Here is a 23,726-nt window from a genome sequence, read left to right as displayed (position 1 = left end):
CAATGCCACCCACACAGGGATCTAAGAAAACATATGACTCAGGACCCGAGGAGTCAGTGTAGTGTTAGACAGAGCCGTGTGTAGAAGCAAGCATGGAGACAGCTCCTAGCATGGACCTTTACTGTACCTACGTATACGGTTTCTAGCAATTAATAAATACTTACTGTTGAACTAGCTAAGACTACAAATACCTTAAGACCGACCGAACTATGCCCAACACCTTACAACATGGTGGCAACAAATGGAGCAACTCAAAACCTCGCAGACACTACAGGAGAAAATTAAAATTCTGGAAAACAGAGGGAAAAAATCAACAAAGCATTCTGACCTGAAGAAAAGCTCTAGAAGCGAAGACGCAGAAGGAAATCACCAAAGAAAAGCTTGGACCTGAAGGCACAAATTAAATTTCTCACTGCAGCAGAAGACTCCATTTAATCCCATGGAAGTCCAGCTTCAATACCCAGACTATGCAGAGTAAGCAGACCTAGCAGAGGTGAACTAAAAATTTAAAATTCCTGGGCAGCACAAGTCCTGAAGAAAGTTAAATACCGCAGTGGTCAGAAATTGCCATTTATATTGCAGTCCGAGAAAAGCAGTTTCTGAGTTAGTGCCTGAACAGATGGTGGCTGAGCTCGATGTGAACAAAGAGAAGAAAACACGCCTCTAAGACCCAAGAACATTGCGCTAAAGTGGGGAAGTCTCCAACCAGTCGATCCCAGCAGCCAATGTTGAAAAATTTTAAAAACTGAGATCGCAAATGCCATTACTGTGGGAGCCTCCCAAAACTGGCAAGTGCGAGAAAACCCTTAGTGAAGAAGCGTACACCGGTGCCATTTTGGATTTTCAGAAGCCTCTTAAATCTACAATTTAACAATTTTGACCGTAGATCAGAAATCCATTCTTCCAGGTCAATTTGGACTTATCCAAGGCTCAGATCGATCTCAACATTGGGGTCTCTGGAGAAAGAGACTCCATAGATACATGATTGCTTCAAGTCTGGATTAAAAGACAGAAGCTGACCAAGTTAACACACTACTTTATTCGGTAGTCCCTATAGCCAACAATATAATAGATAAACAAGAAATCAACGAATCATCTGTAAAGTTTGATGACATTTTAAAATCAGACCATGCTTATTTTAACCTCAGAAGTAACAAAATCCATGAAAGGGCTCAATTTAAAAACATGTCCAGCAGGCAGGAGAACCTGTCGACTCCTTCATTAATGACTTGTTCAGAATGGCTGAAGGCTGTGATTACAGTGACCTGAAATCTGAGCTAATCAGGGATAGAATAGTTGCACCCTCAGACATGCTTCAAATGAAGGAAGATCTGACCCTTGAGAAAGCCATCCAGACTGTCAGGCAATCTGAAATCTGTCTGCAGCACAGACCCATATTAAGAGGAGAAAGTAAGCCATAGTACAAGGGAAATTCCACTGTCCAGTTAGTGAAACAGCATAGAAACAAGGACACTCCAGGCCAAGGGAAGCAATACCCTAACTGACCAATAGAGTGACCATGCCAGCGCTTTGGAACAAAACCCCCCACAGGCGTGATCAATGTCTGGCAGTTTGAGCTCAATGTTTTCATTGTAACCAAATAGGATGCTTCAGGAAGCTGTGCAAAGTCAGAACATCAAAACGCACAGAAGATCCCAAGAGGGTTCTCGAGGTTGAGACTGCACACCAAGAGGACACACAACTTTGCTTCTTGGATGAAGTCAAAGATCTTGGATTTTCATTCTGGAATGTGGGCATCTTGGTTAATGGCCATCTCGACCTTTAAGTTGGACACAGGAGCCAGTATTACAATCCTATCTGACAAAGAATCATGGCTGAGAGACCTCTGGCTATGAACAATAGATACACCATTTTATGGGCCTGGAGAAATACGGCTTCCAGTCATAGGCATGATTTTGGAACCATTAGGTATGGCTACAAACAAATCTTCGAGCTGAGGTATGTCATCTGTAACCAGTCTTTTCTCACTTGAGCAGAGATACCTATGTAGTCCTGAATCTCCACAAAATGGCAGAAGATGTCAAGACAACCACTGTCGTAAATTATACAGGACTGCAGGTTCCCGAGAACTCCAACAAGAAAGTTTCTCTAGATTGGGACTTTAGCTCTGAATTGTCTTCTCTCTTTGCAGAGCAGGTTTGTTGACTTTCATCACAGTTACCAGAAGCCCCTCATTGGTCAGACCAGTCAAACACCCAGATGGTTACCATGACACTTCGAGTAGACGACAGTCAAGAGAGGAAACAGCAATGAGATGAGCCTCAACCTCCAGCTCTGAAGCCAGATGGAGAGAAAATCCCTGAGGCCATAGAGCAGACGCTGCAATTGCCAGCCAGCATGACAGTGCCACAAATGATGCTGGAACCGAGTAGCAGTCATCCATTGATGACAGCACACCACACAGTCAAATACAAAGGTGAGCTTACTACCAAGAAATACCTTCACAACAGGAGGAGCCATCTTCCATTCCAGCGTGTGTCTTGGTGAGCCGCACGAAGAGGAGAAAAATGCATTATCGGAGACAAGCCCAGAATCCGTCCACCCCATAAAGAGTGGGATAAACCAGCCGCCATCTATCACTACAATTGGGGAATTGACAAAGAGTGATTCAATTTTAAAAAACAGGAAAAGAGGTTGAAAAGTGAAAAAACTTTATTTGTATGGAATTGATGGAGAGAACCCACATCCCATTGATATAGGGCACTGCTTATCTGTACACTGAATATCGCAATCACTATACTATACAATTTAAGTTTTTGATAGACATATTAATAGATATTAAATTAGATTTTGCAGTACAGACTGTTACAGGAATTGTAGCTAAATGACTGAACTGATAGCATTATATGGATTTATTAGGAAATCACTATCATTTGAATGATGGCAGTTTAAGCATAATTGCAAATCCTAATTAGCATTTATTTAATCTCACCATCCTAAATCATGGAAAGATACATCCTGCTCAAGTGCTGAAGGCTTGAACCCCAGAACAAGCTTTTCCAGTACAGCTACAGCCCTGCTCTCTACCTGCCAAAGTGAAAAATTGCCCAGTATGTCCTGTTCACAAAGAGTAGGATAAATCCAACCTTGCCAATTACCACCCCATCAGCCTACTCTGAATCATCAGCAAAGTGATGGAATATATTGTCAACAAGTGGCACTTACTCACCAGTAAACAGCTCACTGGTGCTTAGTTTGGATTTTGCCAGGATCACTCAGCTTCGTAACTTATTAGAACTTTGGTCCAAACATAGGCACAAGAGCTGAACTTCAGAGCTAAGGTGAGAGTGACGGTCCTTGACATCGAGGGGGCATTCAATTGTGTGACACCAAGTAGCTCTAGTAAAACTGAGTCAATGGGGATCTGGGAAAATTCTCCAGTGGCTGCAGCCTACTCGACACTAAGAAGATGGCTGTGGTTGCTTGAGACTAATCACCTCCACACAAGACTTTGCTGCCAGAGTTCCTCAGGGTAGAGTCCTATGCCCAACCATCTTCAGCTGCTTCATAAATGACCTTCCCTCCGTCATAAGAACAGAAGTGGAACTTAACAGTTGTGCAGAGTTCAGTTCCATTTACAATATTTCAAATAACAAAGCAGTCCATGCCCGCATGCAGCAAGATATGGACAATATCCAGGCTTGGCCTGATAAATGACATACGCAAGTAGCGTTAGCAATTAATGTTCACACTGTTAGGAAATAGAGATAGTTTAAGTAAGTTATATTGGTATTTGTGAGTGTTAGGAATGAGTTTTAGCTTTAATGTTTAAGTTTGTTATGTATTTCTGTATCTGTGTGTTAAGAAGAGGCCAAATTGAGTTTTAGTTTCACTTTAAAAGGTGCCTGCATTTCTAAGGAGAGTTTTACAACTGTTACACTAAAGTAAACAAATGAGAGTAGAGAAACTGGGCTGTTTCCTAGCAACAAGGGTCCAGAGAGGCAGGTCCCTCTCACAGACACACACACACAGAAGGAACTAGAAACAGCACTTTGATTTGGAAGCTGATTGAGTTCAATTGGTTTTGAAAGTAGCTTCCAGGAGAGACTGGAGCAAAGGGGACAGATAGCCAGTCCCAAGCTAAAGAAAAGACCCCAAAATCCAGAGGAGTGAAACAGGAGAGAGTCCCAAGAAGACCTTCTAGTCAAAGGGAAGGACAGGAACCTGGAAAAGGTCCTGTTAAGTGAAGTTAAGAGTGAAGGGCAGAGAGAAAGGCTCCAAGCTTCAGATTTAAAGAGACAAAAGCTGCAGAAAGCAAATTTAAAGCGAGAACAGCATGCAAGAGGCCAGAAGATCCAAAGAGACAACTGAAGGTCTGTAACTCTTTGCCTTGGGCATATGAAGCAGTGGTGTACTGTTGACAGCTGAGTAAGTGAGAGAGAGTGCGTGGAAGAAACCTTGAATGCATGTGATGACCAGGGGAGAGGAACATCAGAAGGAGAGTTTGAAACCTTGGAGATGAACCCTTTTGGAAGGCATCTGAGAGAAAGCGTCGATTTTTCTCAGAGAAGATTCCAAAGCGAGTTCTTAGAGAGTGGAGACTGGAAACCCTTGTGTGAAAGACAGTATTCAGTGAGACTGGTCGGCTCATGGGGGGGAGTTGAGGAGAGATCCATAGCATCGGTCTGAGGTGGCATCTGTCACTTGGTTTCAGAGTGTGGTGTGTCTGACAACAGGCTGCCTGTGGGATTACACAGACTGTGTACTTACTGTGAACATTAGAGTATAAGATAGCTTTTGTAACTTGTGTTATCCTTACAAATCTGTATATATCTGTAAGGGTATAGTTGTAGGTGAAGGAGTGTTGTAATATAGTTCACCTTTTCTTATTAAATAAGTGTTTTATTTTTTTGTTATAAGTTCATTAGTTGACTCCAGTGACTGTTCAGTAGTCCCTCTCCATGTATCTAAACAAACAAATAAAATTTAGGATCTATCAAGCTGGCTTCCACCCTGGGATCAGGCTTGTCCAGTGGTAAACTCAGCTGGCAATCATAGCAACACATATAAGAGCCAGGCAATGACCATCTCCATCTCTGTCCCTTATGTAAATGAGCTGAACCTTCTACCTGACAATCAATAGCATCAATCCCGATTTGGACAGATTCCACTGCTCTTTCAATGTTACTAGGCGAATATCCTGGAACCCCTATCTAACAGCATTGAAGGAGCAACTTCACTGCATGGAATGTAGTGGTTCAAGAAGAAGGCTCATCTGCTGTTTGAGAAATAAAATAATTCAGAGGCCCAGATAGAGGGCAGACAAGACAAAAGTGCCTTGAATCCTATTGAAGATACCTGGGTGCCAAGGCCACCATGTTTACCTTGCTTTCGCCAGTGTCAAGAAATCCAGACTTACCTCACTGTCTGGAGGATAGGAACTACAATTCCCAGCATGCCTCAGGAGTTATGCGCATGAACAATCTGGCGTTTTGAATTTCTTCGGGTCGAGGATCCCAACCCAGTGGGCCTGCGCAAAAAGAAAATGGCATGAAAATGAGCTCATGTGACCCAGAAGCGAGGGACCATATTCAAGAAAAGTCCCAGGCAATGGTCAGGGAGAGGGAACAGGGAAAGGTCCCAAAGGGAGAGCACTTAGGGAGAGGTCCCAGTTAAGAAGAAAGAGAAAGAGGCTCCAAGCAGGAAAAGGACTGCGGTTGGCTGACCTTAAGTGGAGAGGGCTCAGGAGAAGCCCTGACTATCCAAGAGAGCTCAGGAGAAACCCAGGTAATCAAAGAAGCCAGCAAAAGGTTGGTGAGTCCATGCTTTGGACCTTTGGGGCAAAGGTATCCCTTTGGGGCAATAGCGCTCTGCTTGCCATAGTCAAAGAGCTGAAGTTGTGCTTGTGAGTTGGTGCCAGAATGCAGACCCCCATGAGTCCAGGGGAGTGGACTCAAGAGATGAGATTGAAACCCTGAGAGGTGGATCGTCGTTGAGGCCATCCAAGTTGGAGTGACTTTTGGAGAGATTACAAGGCGGGATCGTCAAAGGTGATCCCTCGTGGGAGACACAGAGTTTCAATGAGATTGGTTGACTCACAATGTTTACTGATGTCCAAGTGGGTTGTTGAGAAATCTGTGGAATCTGTCTTGGTTGCATGTGCCATTTATTATGCAATGTGGTGTCTTTGACCATAGTTAGCATGTTAATTCACATGCATCTCATATCAACCCTGAATGTTGGAGTATAAGATGGATATTGTAAATTGTTTTATCTTTCTGACCTTGCAGAGTAAAATTTATTTTTGTTTGTTCAAAGTCTATGGAATCTTGTGGCTTTATTCTCTTAGCAAGTGCCTTGAATCTCAAACTTTGTCTACTTTAAACAAAAAATTATTGGTTCTAATCAGATCTCACCAAAAACTTGGGGGCCTGGTCCAGGGTCATAACACCAGGCAATAGCACTGAAATGTTTACAAGGTAGAAAGAGTCTGAGTGTGGGAAGTCAGAGCTCTTGAGAGTTTGACCTGGCTTGGGTGGAAAAATGGTTAAAGGACATCTTTTATAATTGGGCCATTCAAATAATAGCAAGGTAATGATTGGGTTAAATTGGTATCCATAGGCTTTGCTGTGTAAAGAAAGTATAAAGGTGATTCCCCGAGCACAGAAATTATAGAGGTATTACATATTGCATTGACTGATGCGATGCTACCTGGAGCTTGACTAGGGAGTGATTAAGTGGAGATTGCACTTCTAACCAGGGCGTAATGGTAATTCTGTTGCGCTTTGATTCTATTGTTCAGACATCAACATGTCAAGCCTAACTTATGCTGAATAAAATATAACCACTGTAACCATAAGGATTATCACTTTGAATCATTTCAGAACCTGGGAATAATGGGTTAAAGGGTTAATCGACTCTAATACTGTGAACTCTATTGGGTGGTAGAAGCTTGGAACGCTCTTCAGCAAATTTATGCAACTTATGTGGATCAATTGTAATTTTAAATCTGAGACAAATAGATTTTTGTTAACCAAAGTTATTAAGGGATATGGGATAAAGGTGGGTATAAGGATTTTGGATTCAGATTATCCATAATCTCACTGAATGATGGAACAGGCTCGGAGGCTAAATAGCCTACTCCTGTTCCTATGGGAGAATTAAAAGAGATGTAATGGATAATATGGCTAATTAAATTAAAATACAGTAGAAACCAGAAAGGACAGCAAGCAGAGATAGCTATATTTCCATGGGGAACCAGGACTAATTACCTTAACTGGAATGTGATAAAGAGTAGAGGAAGGATTGTGCCTTGGTTCAAGAGAGAATAAAGGGTGCTTCTAGCTGGAATCATTAGACCATCAAGGATGCCTTATGTCTCCAATGTGAAATATGCTGCTTTGTGTTGCCATTGGCTACACTGTTAACAGCTCCAACAGCTAAAAAAAAAATGATATCCGAGGTCATTAGATTGAAACCTGAGCAAAGCCATGGTCATGTCGACGTGCCATCCCTACAATTGTACAATAATGTGGTGAGGTTCAGAAAAAATTGTTGATTTTGAATTATATAAAGTGGTATAAGAAGGGTGTCTCAACAGACAAAAGGTGTAGAAGACTTCAAGAGACACTTGGAGGTCGAGCCAGGGGATTACACTAAGGTGTGTGGACACTTGTTATTGCCACGTTTATCCATCGCATAAATGAGGTTAACTAACTCTCAGTTACAGTGTGTAAACTAATGCTTGGGAGGGGGAGCTGGTGGCATAGTGGTATTGTCACTGGACTAGAGGCCCAGGGTAATGCTCTTGGGACCTGGGTTCGAATCCCACCACAGCAGATGGTGGAATTTTAATTCAATAAAAAAAATCTGGAACTAAAAGCTTGATGATGACCATGAAACGATTGTCATAAAAACCCATCTGGTTCACTAATGTCCTTTGGGGAAGGAAATCTGCTGTCCTTATCTGGTGTGGCCTACATGTGACTCCAGACCCACAGCAATGTGGTTGATGCTTAAAATGCCCCCTGAACAAGGCAATTAGGGATAGGCAATAAATGCTGGCCTAATCAGCGACACCCACATCCCATGAATGAATAAAAACAAAGATACTGTAATGTATCTCAATGTATAACAAGTCTCACTTGTGCTGAATAAAGCTTAATCACTACCACCTATACTATCAAATCATTGATCATTAAGGTTTATCAAAAAGAAATCCTTCCCTGTTCAAAGGAGAATGATTGCAGCTTCTCCAATTGTTCCACATAAGTGAAGTCCCTCATCCTGGTACCATTCTAGTAAATCCCTTCTGCAATCTCTCTGAGACATTGGGAAAAATTTTCCTCCCGTTGGAAGGGAAGTGCGGGAGTGGGCATGGGCAGGCGCACCTCCGATCGGCGCCGATTGGTGGCACGCCGCCATTTTACGTGGGCGGGCCTTACTTGGCCCGCCCAGCATGACGTCTGCTCAGAAGCACTATGCGCTCCCTGTGCGGGTGAGGGGCGATTCCCTCAGCCAAGAGTGTGCTCTTTCGCGCATGCGCGTGAAAGAGCACACAGATCTCCCTGAGGTTAGGTGCTGCCTCAGGGAGATTGGCTCGAAATTAAAATTTGTAATACAAATGATAAAAAAATTTCCCTGACATGTCCCTTCATGTGACACTGTCACATGAGTTGGGACATGTCCATAACTTTTATTGAAACCTTTAATAAAAATTTAAATACCCTCATGAAACCTCATCCCGCCCGTGGATGAGGTTTCATGCTTTTTCTGAAGCCCGCCAGGGCTCCCGGCCTGCCCGCCAACCTTAACGTTGGACAGGCAGGTCCATTAATGACTTTAATTAGTTTTTCAATGGCCTCAATAGGCCGTTGACAGGTCGGCGAGCGTGCAGCTGACTTGGCTGTGCCCCCGCCGACCTGAAAATGGAAATGACACGGGGTGACGTCGGGAGTTCCACCCAATATCATCCCGCGTCATTTTACGTGTCGGCGAGCGGACCCCGCCCCTGCTCGCCAAACGGAAGATCCTGCCCAGTGACACTCTTTCTAATGTGTGATGCCCAGAAATTAACACAACATTCCAGCTGAGGACTAACCAGTGTTTTATAAAGATGCAGTATAACTTTCTTGCTTTAGCACCCTATGGGTGGTATTTAATCTGCAAGGTGGCGTTCATGCTCACTGGCTTCAAGACCAGCGGGAAGCCCATGAGGAATATTTTCGGGAGGCCCTGCACAATATAGTAATAAACAGGCACTTACCTGGACAGTGTCAGTCCTATCGTTGAACTAAGCCCAATGAAGGTGGAAATCCTGCCCTTAAGACCCACCAGCCAATCAGAGGCCAGCAGTTCTCCAGTACCGGTATTGCCACGGAGAGTGGTGCCCACTACCAGTATTGCACTTGGGCCCTCCCCAGGGATTGTCACTAGAACCCTAGGGAGAGGTGGCTGGGGCAGGATGCAGGCCCCAGGATAAGGGGTGCTAACAAGTGGGGAGGGGTTCAACAGCAAGGGTGGGGTGTCTTCCTGAAAGGGTTTGCAGTGCATGTGGTCTGCATGGCAAGTAGAATACCAACAGCACTCTGAAACTCGCCACAAAGTGTGGCGGCATTGACCTTAATGAATGGAGGGAGCTCGTTACCAATCATTTAGAATGGTTACGACCTGTCCATTAAGCTCATCACACTTTGAGTTCCAACGTCTTAATGATGAGGCTGAGCAGTGGCAAAAAACGTAAGAAGAGAAAGCAAGTGCCATGTAACATTTTGCTGATGGGAATGTTGTGGGGCAGAACTTCTCCCTAATACTTTAACCTACTGGCACCCCATCCCAAATCATAGGAACAAGGTCATTTTAGTAATAGGGACAGGGGGCGGGCATAAGTCACCTATAGCAGTGTAAGAGGGTTGCCCGACCTATTGAGGCAATGGATCTTGCCATTCCAAGAATAGAACCATTGCCAGCTTTCAGCAGAAATGATTTGTCTGGGCTTAACAGAGACACCTCTGGTGGATTCTCAGGGTAGCCTGGGTTCCCTGTCTAGCCAACCCCCAAGGAATTCCCTTGTCTCTTGGACCAGAACTTGCTAGCTGGTGCAGAAGAGTCAGAACCTTTCCATCACTTCCTCCTCCATCAAGAATCATCCATAATTTATTTACATTTCACAGTAGCAAATTCTATCATTTACTAAGATGCACGACCTCACAGAGATCATTGCCATAAGATGAACTAAGAAGCTCGTTGCATGCAGAGAAATCTGGCAGATATTTAATAGAAACATTTTTCTTTTTAAAAACTGTTTTAATGCAGTAGCTACAATTCTACATTGCAACTATCCACAGACCAATAAATCACTGCCAAAACATCACACATGATTATAAACTCAGATAAATTACATTCAACTGAACCCCTTGTATTCCATCTCATGCTCCTTTATTGACTTTTCTATGTTAAGGTTTGAACAAATGGGAATTGCTTCAAAAAAATGGATTCTTTTCATAAACTTAAAGCGGTGGAAGTATTTGGCAGACATGCAGTCAAGTCATGAGTTGGCATCATGAAAATATAATAATTTTCATAATATTGTGATTTATTGCAAATGTAGGCTAATAGTGGGGTTTGGAATAGTTTCTCTGTGTGGATGTGTGTGTGGAATTTAATTAAATTGGAGGCAGGTGGTCTGAAGCTTTTGAATTATCAAAAGGGAAGCTAGGTTTGAAATGCTAAACACGTAAACATGGTTGAAGTTTTAGAATGTGAGGTGTGAGGAACATTTGCATTTTTAGATAAATTAGGTTAGTTTGAATTTCAAAGAGATAGTAAGGTGTTACACTTCGCCATAAGAAGTTAAGCCAAACAGTGTGTTTATTTTTCCCAAAGGTTACTGAAATATGAGTACTATGAAAGATTTATATTATGAGAAAAGTAAAGTTGCAAAGACATGTTGGAACAATGGAATTTACATTAAAAAAGGAGAATGTTATACATGTTGTATAAAGGAGATGAAGTTATGTGTAAGGGGGAAGACATTCTAAAATCTGACAAGTGTGAAAAGCCACCAGCCTCTATGCATTAAGTTGCTGTCTACAGGAGCCAAAGTTAAGAAAACTCACTTCAAATCTCCCTGTCCAGAGTATTGTGTGCGTTGCCTGTTGAAATCTATATTATTTTACTGTTGCCTTAATGGAGGTGTAACTGGGAGTCAGATTAACTAGGGAGCTTAGGAGTTATTGTAGTAGTAATGTGTAGACCTATGTATGTGCTTAAAATGTTTTCTTTTATTAATAAATGTTTAATTTAGTTTTGTGAAAACCTCTAAGACTTGGTGCATTTATTACTACTGAATTCAAGGCATGCATCTCAAAATAAAAATACAAATTGCAAAACAGTTGTGGCAACTGTTTCAAGTTTCCCTCTCGGATTTGAGCAGCTCAGCATTTACCATCCGCTCTGCCATAACAAAAGCCTTAGTGTGATGATCATTAAGCATTTCCCCATACAAAGTTTAAAAGCAGCTTTCTCCAGTGTCATAATGACAGATTATAGTGAAGTAGTTCCGCACAACAGTTCTGTATATATTTATTGTGCTTTGATATATCATAAACTTTAGAAACAAGAAGTAAGTTCTACTTTTTTGGGTAGAAGAGGATATTTGCAGTCGCAACTAGAAATTGTCATAATGTGCAGCAGACATGAATGATTGATTGGAATTTGTAAAGTGATGACTTGTCTTTAGATGATTTGTATGTGCTATCTTATTAACGAGATCATTTGCCACTTCTGGTATGAGGAGCAGTCTGTTGTTTCCATTTTCTTTTAATTTGTTCTTGTGGTGTAGATTAAGCTGTCAAGTGCACATTTATTTCCCATCGCTCATTGCCCTGAAAAGATGGTTTTGTGCTTTCTCCTTGATCTGCAATGTGCGACTTGGAAGTGATGGTGACCCCATTACATGTCATTCTCGTCCTTCTCATTGGTAGAAGCCCTGGTACAGAGGGTTCTTCCGCTTAATCTCATGAATAACTTAATGCTAGCTAACTTTTCCTTGGAAAGCTAATCGACATTACAGACGTAAGATTACATGGGGCATGCAGTGCAGAAACAGGCATTTGGTCCAACCAATCAATGTAATAAATGTATAATTATATTTCCAATCAGTGATCCGAGTTTTGTCATCTTATGTATGAGCTAGTTTTCACCCAATAATTGCATGCACATACTTTTTGTTTTGTATGGCTTTGTTTACTAAAACAGTTAAACCAATTCTGCTTTTAGTTGAAGGATTTAGAGGAAGATTTCTATATACGAGACAGAGAAGGAAGCGTTTAGGTTTATACAGTGCTTTATAAAATCTTCACTATGTGCCAAAGCACTTTACAACCAATGGATTACTTTTGAAGTGCACTAACATGTAGGCATATGTGACTGCCATTTTGCACAAAGCAAGGTCTCATAAACAACAAATGTGATAAATGAACAGATAATATTTGGTGGGGGAGGGGTGAGGCTTGGTGATGTTAGTTGAGGGGTACAAGTTGTCCAGGAAACAGGAGACCACCCTGCCCTTCTTCCCAAAGTGCCATGGAATCGTTTATGCTCATCTGAGCTGGTCGTTGGAGCCTCAGTCCAATGTCTCATTCAAAAGAAAGCATTGCTTTTATTGTGGCTAAATTATGTGTTCAAGTCTACAGTGGAGATTTGAACTCACAATATTGTGACTTAAGAGATATACCTGGCATTGTGGGTCAGCAATTAAAAATTCCTAGAATGCTAACCTGCCAAGCTCCTGCTGCAAGTGATTTTAATCTGATCGCCTGAGCAGGTATCTAAGACACCCATCCAAAGCTGACACTGTGCTTCTTTCTACAGCACCTATGCATGTCAGGTCTTGATGACATAATCAGGCGCTAACTACAATTTTAACTGAGGCCTGAACAGAAAGGCCACAAGGTGAAGGCCAGTCAGACTTTGCTTGGAGGAAGGAGAGGCTGAAATAAATGTTTTTTTTCCCTTTTGCTGTCAGGCCAGGAGGAACATGGAAGTGGATTAGCAGGATTTAATCGAGAACTCGGAGTTCTCATGGCCTGGGCCTCATTTCTCCAACAGCTGGTGAGTTTTTAACTCACCTCGTTACCCATTCATCCAAAACCCACCTAGAGTTAGGATCGGGGCCTTTAAAGAAATGCCATCGCTCAAATGCTGGCCTGTACTGGCTTAACTGATCTCTGTTGGGATTGTGCTTGATGCGTTTAATAGACTTTACTGTCATCCATTTGGGAGTACAGAACTTGAGTTTTGCTGAAAAAGAGACATGTCAGAGCTTTTCATCTTGTGCTTATCAGGATACTTTGCAAGAATACCAACATAAAGGGAAACAACAATTTATACTGTTTGAGAAGAAAGTGCTGATTGGTTGCTAAGTGGACTCTGATTGGTAGAGGTGTTCCCATGGAGAATGCATCATAAGACCATAAGACATAGGAGCAGAAATTAGGCCATTCAGCCCATCGAGTCTGCTCCGCCATTCAATCATGGCTGATAAGTTTCTCCCACTTTCTCCCCGTAACCTTTGATCCCCTTACCAATCAAGAACATATCTATCTCGGTCTTAAATACACTCAATGACCTGGCCTCCACAGCCTTCTGTGGCATTGAATTCCATAGATTCACCACTCTGGCTAAAGAAGTTTCTCCTCATCTCTGTTCTAAAAGGTCTTCCCTTTACTCTGAGGTTGTGTCCTCAGGTCCTAGTCTCTCCTACTAATGGAAACATCTTCCCCACGTCCACTCTATCCAGGCCTTTCAATATTCTGTAAGTTTTAATCAGATCCCCCCTCATCCTTCTAAACTCCATCGAGAATAGACCCAGAATCCTCAAACGTTAGATGGTGACTGACAGTTAACTGCCAAGCATGGTTGAAATTTAAACCAGGCAGCTTTGCCCTGATTGGTCAAGGCATTGCCCTAAGGGATGAGTCAGCAAATAGCTGTTTAGCTGAAACAGGCGCAATGTCTGTATGTGTTCTATCTGTCTGCAAAGAACAGGATCCTGTTTTATATATATATATATATATGTGTAGCTTCCAGTACACGCAAATGTGCCACATTGCGGCCTGACTGACAATCTTAAATTGGTTGTCAGTGTAATTCATAGCACATTGATGATTATTTAGGAAATGTTGTCCAATCGCGAAATCACACCTAATGTTGGATTGTATGGGCGGAATCGTCTGTGCCCGCTGGCGTCAGGCGTGTTCAATGGCGTGAGTGGACAATATGGCGAGAAGGCCAAAAATCGGTTTCATTACACCGCGAAACAAGTTTGCGATCATCCGCTCAGCCTGTCGATGGTGGGCTGTGTTTCCCGCCATCGAATGTCAGGAACCTCAAAGTAATACATCAGTACCTGACCCCTTCAGGAGCACAGCGTTGCTGGTTACAGATGCTGAAGAGATGGGGGCCAGTCCCACCTTAAATGTGCTGAGAACACACAGGAGGAATGATGGTACTCTTTGACGCCTGCCCATGACATTCTGGCAACAATGACAAGTACCATCGAGATGCAGACATCAATAATATGTCCAGGAAGTGTGGACCATCATTTTGATCTGAAGGCTGCACAAAGCACAGGGAAGAGGCCCTGGACTGAGACACCTGCCTTTATCTTGTGCAGAAAGGTTTCATATCTGAGTGACATGAACACTGCTCATCAGAACGAGGAGCCATAGGCAGGGAGACATTCTTGGGAGTTTATTTACAAGAGTCAACATTATGTACAAGTTATTAACACCCGTGCCCAGGCTGTGGAATTACATCTTCTTAACCTTCCTAACACTGCCACTACGTCTTGGTGCTCCCCAGACATCCACAGCAGAGGTGGAGGCAGCCTGCTGACTGCTATACCCTCTCTTTGATGGCCTTGACGGGCGCCCTCTGGAGGGTTGAGACCTGGAGGGCCCCAGCCTACTTTCAGGGACCTGCTGTGTGGCAGTGTCACCCTCCTCAGCCTTTGGAGCTGGAGCTGCTGAGGTCACAGGATGAGGGGATTCGGATGGGCTGGATACTCCCGAAGCCACCTGGGTGGATGGCCCCAGGGTTTGCACCTGCTGATCCTCTTCCCAATGGGTGCACAAGGGCCCCTGGCTGACTCCTTGAGGAGAAGATATAGCTGGACTGAGATCGAGCTGCCCCATACTTCTCGTGTACACACTGTTGGAGGCAAACTATTGCATCAGCGATGGAGTTCAGCCCATGCAGCAGTGCCGGAGCGACGTCCTGGACCAAGGCCCCCATGGCAGCTGCCATCCTGCCAGTGTTGACCTCAGTACATTGCAATGCTGGCGCTATCACCTCAGCCTGAATGTGGACGCATTCCTCCATCGTGCCTTGCAACCTGAGGAGTGCAGCGGACATCCCTTCCTGATGTTCCGGAGTTTGCCTTTGTAGCTCCAGCAACTGTGACATGACCAAATCCAGAGGCTCGTCATCTGACTCGGGCTCAGCAAATTCCTGGCCTCCAGCAGTCCTCCGAGTGCGGATACGTGGGAAGTCCCTGTCGCCGCTTGCTGTGGATCAGATAGTGCAATGTGTTCACCAGATTGTGATCTCGGGGCTACTCTAAAGCTAGGTCCCACAAAGATGTGTGTCTCTGCGCTGGTGGAAGGTGTGGGTGAGTGCTGTGACAGGGCTTCAAGGACATTGCCTTCAAATTCCTCTTCAGAGGTTTCTTCGGGGCTTGATTGGAGGCCCTGGGTCATGGACTCTGTCGACTGTTTGGCAGATGTGCCTGCAAAAGCAAGGAGAGATAATCAGTGCATGGCAGTGGCCTGTGAAACAAGACACATCACTCACAGCATGGTTGTCTGATGGATGTTGCACTGCTGGATCCTCACTTGGTAGAGCACCACTGACCTCAATGTCAGCACAGGAACAGTTCAGATCCTCGCTGGCCAGCTGGATGGCTCTGTTTTCAAAGTCTGTGAGGATCCTAATTTCAGGCATTCCTCCACCGGTCTGTGACCTCTCCCCCTTCCTGTGTGCCAGCTTGTCCTGCATAAATAGAGATGGAGGCTGTGTAATCAAGATACTTGCCAGGCCAGATGATAAGTATGCCTGGCATGTGTGGATGGTGAGTGGTCCCATGGATGGGATGAAGACAATGAAGGTGTATATGAGAGAGTGAATGGCGATGTCTCTTGAACTGGCAGTGAGTGAGGGCCCTGTCGATAAGTGATGGGTTTGTGAGTGTGTGAGCTGAGAGGGATGAGAAGAGTGAGTTACCCTGGCGGAACGGAGGAGATCATTCTTCCTCTTGCGGCACTGGGTGGCTGTCCTCTTTTGCAGTTGGTGATGACTACTGCTGCCATCAACTCGCAAGCTGGATTAGTGAGATTGTTGCCTATCTTGCAGCCAGAGCGGGGGTAGAGGGCATCACAGTGAGCCTCCACTGCATCCAAAAGGTGCTCAAAGGACGTGTCATTGAACTTGGGGACTGCAGTGTTTTTGCCTTTCGGGGCCATGTTTTCTTTGAGGCAGTCGTGGGCTGGAAGTACTGAGAGGTGTGTGTGCGGCTGCACTTTAAATATGGTGCCCAGCGTGATGAAGCAGCGAGGTGATGGCATGGCGGGCAAATGAGAGCCCACCCACCATGGAAACAGCATGTTTCCCGGGAATGTATAATTAATGCAGCAGGCTTGGGGCAATATGGTGTGAAAAGCCGCCATTGTGACTGACAAGTAAAACGTTGTTTTACCCGCCCACTACCGCACTTAGTACAAATCTGGGACAATTCCGCCTTGTGTTTTGAGTTTTGCAAGCACGGGCTGGTTGGGTACGGTCTGTACCTTGCCCGTTACAAATAGCGGCAGGACACACTGTTTGATACAATCCGCCAGCCTTTGGGATGTACGGCCTACATACCTTGCATCACACTGGCACTGAAATTCAAATGCCACATTACTCATTTGTGTGATAAGCTTCTTGGCTTGACAGCAGCATCCTGTTAGTGGCAAATACCTCTCGTGTTGCTGCAGCATAATAGCAGCGTGAAACAGCTGTTGCTCAAATTTTGAGTTACCTTGCCCTTCCAGGGTAATCTGAGGTAGACTGGGCACTTTTCAGGGCCAAAAGTGACGGCTTTAGGCCCGTCCATGAGTTTGCGTGATATACAGCATGAAATGATCCGACCAGGGTAGCCATTATCCTGCAGGATGCTTTTGATGCGCCCTATTTCAGCATCAAGCTTGCATGGTGAGCCAATGGTTCAAGGCCTATTTACAAGGTTGTCAATTAGACCAATCTTGTAGTGTGTGGAACTGTAAGAATCCCAACATGTATATTGACCAGTGAAGGTAGGGCTGCGGTAGACCGTGGTAGAGAATCCCCTGCCAGATTTCTCAAATAGTGCATCAAGGAAGGGGAGTTCATTTGACTGCTCCATTTTTGAGGTGAACTTGAGCGCAGGATGGAGACCATTAAGACATGTAAGGAAACAATGCTTGGCCGTTAACTGTCAGTCACCATCACTGGTGCATTCTCCATAGCAACGTCTCCACCAATCAGAGTCCACTTGGCAACCAATCAGCACTCTCTTCCCATACAGTATAAATTGTTGTTTTCCCCTTATATTGGTATTCTTGCAAAGTTTCTTGATGAGTGCAAGATGAAAAGCTTTGATGAGTCTCTTTTCAGCAAAACTTTACTGTATCAATATTCATTTGGTGCCAATGTTTAAAGAAGTGACATGACAAAAGGAAATATATTGAGATAAAATCCATGCTACCAAGTTTAGGAATATTATAACGGAGTAACATAATGATGGGGACTATAACAGAATATATTAATTTAGACATGATAAGTTACTAATCATTAAAATACAAAAATTTGTGCACTAATATGCTACTGCTTAGTCAATTGGAAACCATGGAATGAATTTGCAGATACATTAAAAACAATCCCTGCTGTTATAAAGAAGAATATGTGCCATTTGTTTACTGCGTGTGTATCAAATATTGAGAATTAGAGAACAGAACACAGTCTGATGAGATTCTTTGAAACAAAAGTTAAGTATGCCCTTATACAAACTGTCACAAATGTGCCAGTTTTAAATTGATCAGACTTTTACTGGCTTACTATTGCACTTTATTTCAACAAGCTGTCAATAACACTGAATATGGAGGTTCTTGACGTATTAAACTATTGGCCTGGATTTTGTGGTCAGTGGCGAACAAACAACACTAGTCCTTCATTGCACTTCCATCTGCCCACAGACTAGAACTTGTAGTTTTTAGAAATCCATTTTGGCTCAGCTCACTCTACAGAGGACCTGGAGCAAGTGTGATAAAAGCCCAGCTCTACTTGTCCCACCCCTCCCCGCTTAAACCAGCTTATATTTCACCTCTCTTCTATTTTTACTTCGTTCTGTTGAAGAGTCATACGAACTCGAAACGTTAACTGTGTTCCTCTCAGCAGATGCTGCCAGGCCTCCTGAGTTTTTCCAGGTATTTTTATTTTTGTTTTGGAGCAAGTGTGAACTGGGCTAGCAATGATGTGTCTCCCTAATCAATCAGATTGAAGAGTCTTTATTGAGAGATGCATGGCTGAATCTTAACTCCCAAAAATGGCTGGGATCGGAGATTAAAATTCAAAAATTTTGGAACAGGAACCAAATGTGCCTTGAACCCACCCCCATCCAGTTTAAATCCAGTGACAGATGACCAATCCATTGTGGGAGGTGGGTTGGTCATTTAATGAGGCTGCTTGCCTTCAATAGTCATTCTATTTTTAACTCATGTTGGCCGGGCCTTGCAAAATTTGGCAGCTTAAAGGTGGCCAGAAGGACTAAGTGCCTTTATAGCGCTGCTTTTGGGACAGGGGGAGCAGTAATGTTTCCTCTAGCAAGATACTCATTAAACATCACACTCCCTCACGATCTGTCCGTTCCCCACCCCCAACCATTACAACCCACCACTGCTGGACCCCCATCACAGCCTCCTGACCAATATTGGGCAACCAACCTCCACTAGACCACCCAACTGCCATCAGATGCACCCCCTGATTGCATCAACCCCTCCAATATCCGGTAGGTCCACAAGACCCACCCAGCAATTGATACCCCCCAGAGACGACTATTGAATGCCTCCCATGATTAGGTCCCTCTGTAATTGGAACCCCTTCATGATTGGAACACCCCATAATATTTCTCTTCCTGCCACTAGACCTGCCTACACTCCTTGACTGTGGCCTTATGCTACAGGCTCCCCACCCGACAGACTTCTAGCCTGTCAATTGGGTTAGCTGTGGGTGGGAAATCATGAGAAACATTTTTAATGGAGCTCTGCTGAACCCTGGAGGGCATTCAGAAAAGTCATTTCTTTTGGGTTTCCTAACCTCAAAACAACGCACCCCCCTCCCCAGCATGGAATCCACTTCTGGGCTAAAATCCAGGCGCAGGGTCTAAAACTGGACGTGTAAGTTTAGAATAGTTAATTCAAAGTTCAACCATGTGCAGAAAGCAAAATAAAGGGCTGGAATGAGGGATAGGATTAAGAGAGAGAGAATGAAAAAGGCAGAAATAAAAATTAAAAGAATAAATTTGCGCTAGGTGTATTGGTATGTCTAACAACACTCACCATTATTAAGGAGTGTATCAGACATCAACTCCCAGTACTACGCATGTGCAGTTAAATGCAAAAATCAGGAAATTGCTGTCAGAGTTCAAAAAAATTAAAATCAGAAGGATTGAGATTCCACACTTGTAAAATAGATTCCACACTTGTAAAATGAAGACTTACCATGCCTTTACAACTTCACTTACAGTTGAATGGACCATCCCTAAGATGTTCTGGCATGTTTGGTGAGTATCTATCATGTACGTATCATAACTTCATTCTGTTGCATGTATGTGAAGGCTGAATCTCTCAACGAGACACTGTTATTACAAAGTGTGAGAATGGATTTGTAAAAAATATTTTGGAGGAATATTGTGTTATTCTGTAAAGAAGGGTGTGTGTATGTGTCTGTGTGTGTGATTTAATTAAGCTGGGAAAGAGTTTGATAGGAGTCAGGTTGCCAGGGTTCGAAGCTTAAAAAGGATAGAGGTGTTAAGTTGAGGCACAAGTAAATAGTTTAGATCTAACATTTGCATTTTTAGGTAAGTTGGAAGGTTGTTTGATTATCAAAGGGGAGTCAGGGGCATCAAGAAAAATGTTTCCATCTTGCAGAGGTTCATAGGTAAACAAGTAGTGGGGATATGATATTTTATTGACCTGAAAACAAACACAAGATGGAAACGTGAAAGATCTTGGGCAGAATTGTTCGTGCCTGCTGGTGTCGGGCATGCTCGGTGGTACGAGCAGGCATAATGGCGAGAAGGCCAAAAATCGGTTCCATGACGTTGTGAAACCAGTTTGCGATCGTCCGCTCAACCCGTCAGTGACAGGCCATGTTTCCCGCCTTGGACATCAGGAACCTCATTGTAATACATCTGCATATCATTATAAGGCCAGCTCACCGGAATCATCCCCCTGCCCCCACCCGCTGGATTGTCTGCCCACGTCGCCATGATTGCACACCAACATTTTCACAACAGCATATATAAGGTGTGCGCTTGGCAGGCTGCACTTTGAGGGGGACTCCGAGGTGAGTACACAGTAAAGATGCGCAGCGCTCACCCGGGTCGCCTATTGAACTTCAAGGTTGAGGTGCGTTGGAGGTGTTGGGGCAAGGGCTGCCCTGCAGTTGAGGTGACTTGGGGTGGCAAAGGCTTCCCTGCGGTTGAGGCATGTTGTTGGGGGGGGGAAGGGGCAAGGACTGCCCTGCAGTTCAAGGTAGTGCACAAGACAGTGAGGGGTAGGGGGGAGGGAAGCGGCCATGCATTAGGGAAACCTTGTATAAAGTGACCATTCCTCTGCAGCTGAGACAGCTCAGACGCAGCCACATTGACATATGTGGAGTCGGGCCTCTAGCTTATCTGCTCATTCAAGCAATGCATAGGCATCAAAGTGCCACCAAGTGCTCCAGAGCTTCTCACCCCTCGGGCACAGACTGCAAACTAAAGAGTCTTTTAGTGGACTGCAGAACAGTTGGACGACTGGGTAAGTTGTATAATCTCATCGCTACAGCTGGCCGTGGAGTAGTCATTGGTGGAGGCACTCACAGACCCTTGCAATATCGTAGTCCCAGTTTGGACCAGTCACCCCCATGGTTCAAGCTAACAACGCAGCCTTGCAGTGTGGGTTAGGAAAATGCCTGCGCCTGAGTTGAGAGCACAGCATGCAGCCGAATGGGTCAAGCTGCCCGCTAATTGGTCAGGTGGAGTGGGGCAGAGTGGGTGGGGTTTCGAGCAGCCATGCAACGCACTAAACTCTGGCTATCCAAGTGATGGCCAGCACTCTCCGGGATGTGTTAAGGGACCTTCAGACTTAACCAAGGTAGGTTATTAATATACCCATGCTAACTCCTGCATCTCTCTCTTTCATCCTGCAGGAGTAAATCAGGAGCATAGAGTCTGGTAAACTAGCTGTATGCGTCGTGGCATACAGAGAGCAGATGCAGCTGAGAAGAGGGAGACAGAGGTGCCTGGCTGGGCAGAGGGAGGAGCAGCACCCTCTGGAAGAAAGGACGGATTGGGCTTCCTCACACGCTGCCGTAGAGCCAGAGCGAGCCGTCAATGGGCAGGGCCTAGCTGGATCCAGGGTCTATAGATGATGACTTTCATTCCTGCAGATGACTGACAACCCGTGTTGCTGAAGACTGCACATGTCTAGGGAACTGGTCGGTCACAACTGCCACCTGCTGCAGCATTTGACACCAAGGGGACATGGAGGGCATCCACTGCCAGTGGCTGTGAAAGTGAGCAGTGCTCAATTTTTATGCCAGTGGCTCCTTTCAGGGCACCACAGGTGACTTCTGTGGGATATCACAAGCCTCCACCCAGAAATGCATCCATGAGGTCCTGGATGCCACTTTCACAAGGGCACACAACTTTGTGCATTTCGCCCAGTACCAGGAAAGCCAGGATGCAAGAGTGATTGGATTTGCCCAGATCTCGGGTTTCCAACAGGTGCAGGGTGCCATTGATTGCACTCACATGACGCTCAGATCTCCGTTGCAACACATAGTCAACTATATCAACCACAAGGGCTTCCATTCACTGAACGTGCAGCTGATGTGCGACCACCACAAAGGCATCCTGCAGGTCAGCGCACAGTTTCCGGGGAGTGTCCATAACTCCTACATTCTCAGTCTCTCACGGATCCCTGACGTCTTCCAGGCCCACAGAAGCTGCAGGGTTGGCTCCTAGGGGACAAGGACTACCCGCAGATGATGTGGCTGGTGACACCCATGCGGCGGCCTCAGACTGCAGCAGAGCGAAGGTATAACGAGGCTCGTGCTGAAACTCGCAGCTTGGTGGAACAAACCATCGGGATCCTGAAAATGAGGTTCTGGTGCCTAGACCGGTCTGGTGCAACCCTGCAATATAGTGCACAGAGGGTGTCACGCATCGTCTTCACCTGCTGCGCCCTTTACAACCTGGCGCTGCAAAGGGGAGAGGAGCTGGCTGAGGAGGAGATGCAGGAGGTGGAGGTCTCCTCCAATGAGGAGGATGTCAGTGGTGATGAGAGTGAGGAGGTCTTTGAAGGCAAGGATGATGGCAATGAGGCTCTCGCACTGGCGAGGCAGGCATGCTCGGGAGGCCTCATTAGCTGCTAGATTTGTGGAGGATCATGATGACATGCAGTGAGGAGACGCCATAGATCCTCACATTGCATCTATGAACTCCAGTCTGGCTTATGGCAGCACACATACACTCTGTGATAATTATCCTGTCATGGAGACGCAGTGGAGGCCCTAATAGTCACTCGATTGCATGAGGATGATGACAACATGCACTGAGGGCACTCCACAGATCTTCAGATAGCCTCTGGGAATGCCTGACTCCTGTCTGTCTGAGGGCAGCTTGCTTGCACTCTGTGATCAGGGTCATATCATAGAGACGCAGCTGTGAAACTTTAAAAGCACATGATCCTTTGTCTGCTTTTAGCACCTGACCCCTTCAGGAGCACAGCATCACTGGTCACAGATGCTGAAGAGATGGGGGCAGCCCCACCTTAAAGGTGCTGAGAGCACACAGAGAGAATGGCAGAACGCTGTGATGTCTGCTCACAACACTCTGGCAGCAATGACAAGCACCGTTAAGGTGCAGGCATCACTAATATGTCCAGGGAGTGTGAGGCTAGACCATCGCTTTTTAGTCTGAAAGCTGAGATGAAAGGTTAAAAAGGTATATTAGAGTTACTGTGGATAGCTGTTGAGATAGAGAGAGCTAGAGATAGCTATAGAGCTATAGAGCTGTTAAGCTGGAGATAGCTGGAGCTGTTTGAGCTGTTGAGAAGTTTTGGGCTGCAGCAAGCAGTTTTATACTGAAGTGAATTCCATAGCAAAGTGGGAGAGGGTACCGGTCATGTTGAAGTTCTAGCAGTCTGTCATGTGCGATATTATTGGATTCCATATTTAAATATCTGTAGGGGACCACTGCCTGGAAAGTGTTTACTTGTGGGTTTGACCATGTAGAGAGTTTTGTGGGAATGTTTTGTAAAGAATAACCTTAATTAACTAACTGTAATCCTTTGTGTATAGGGTTTCTTTTATTTTTGTAAATAAAACCTTTACTTTTAATTTAAAAAAAACCCAAAGGTGTTACCAGACCTCTTACTGCTGAGATTGGTTTGTCTTCTTCCTGTTATCAGGATACAAAAAAA

This window comes from Cetorhinus maximus, chromosome 18, assembly GCF_964194155.1.
Source record: "Cetorhinus maximus chromosome 18, sCetMax3.hap1.1, whole genome shotgun sequence".
NCBI classification, from domain to species: domain Eukaryota; kingdom Metazoa; phylum Chordata; class Chondrichthyes; order Lamniformes; family Cetorhinidae; genus Cetorhinus; species Cetorhinus maximus.
This window is presented reverse-complemented; position numbering follows the sequence as displayed.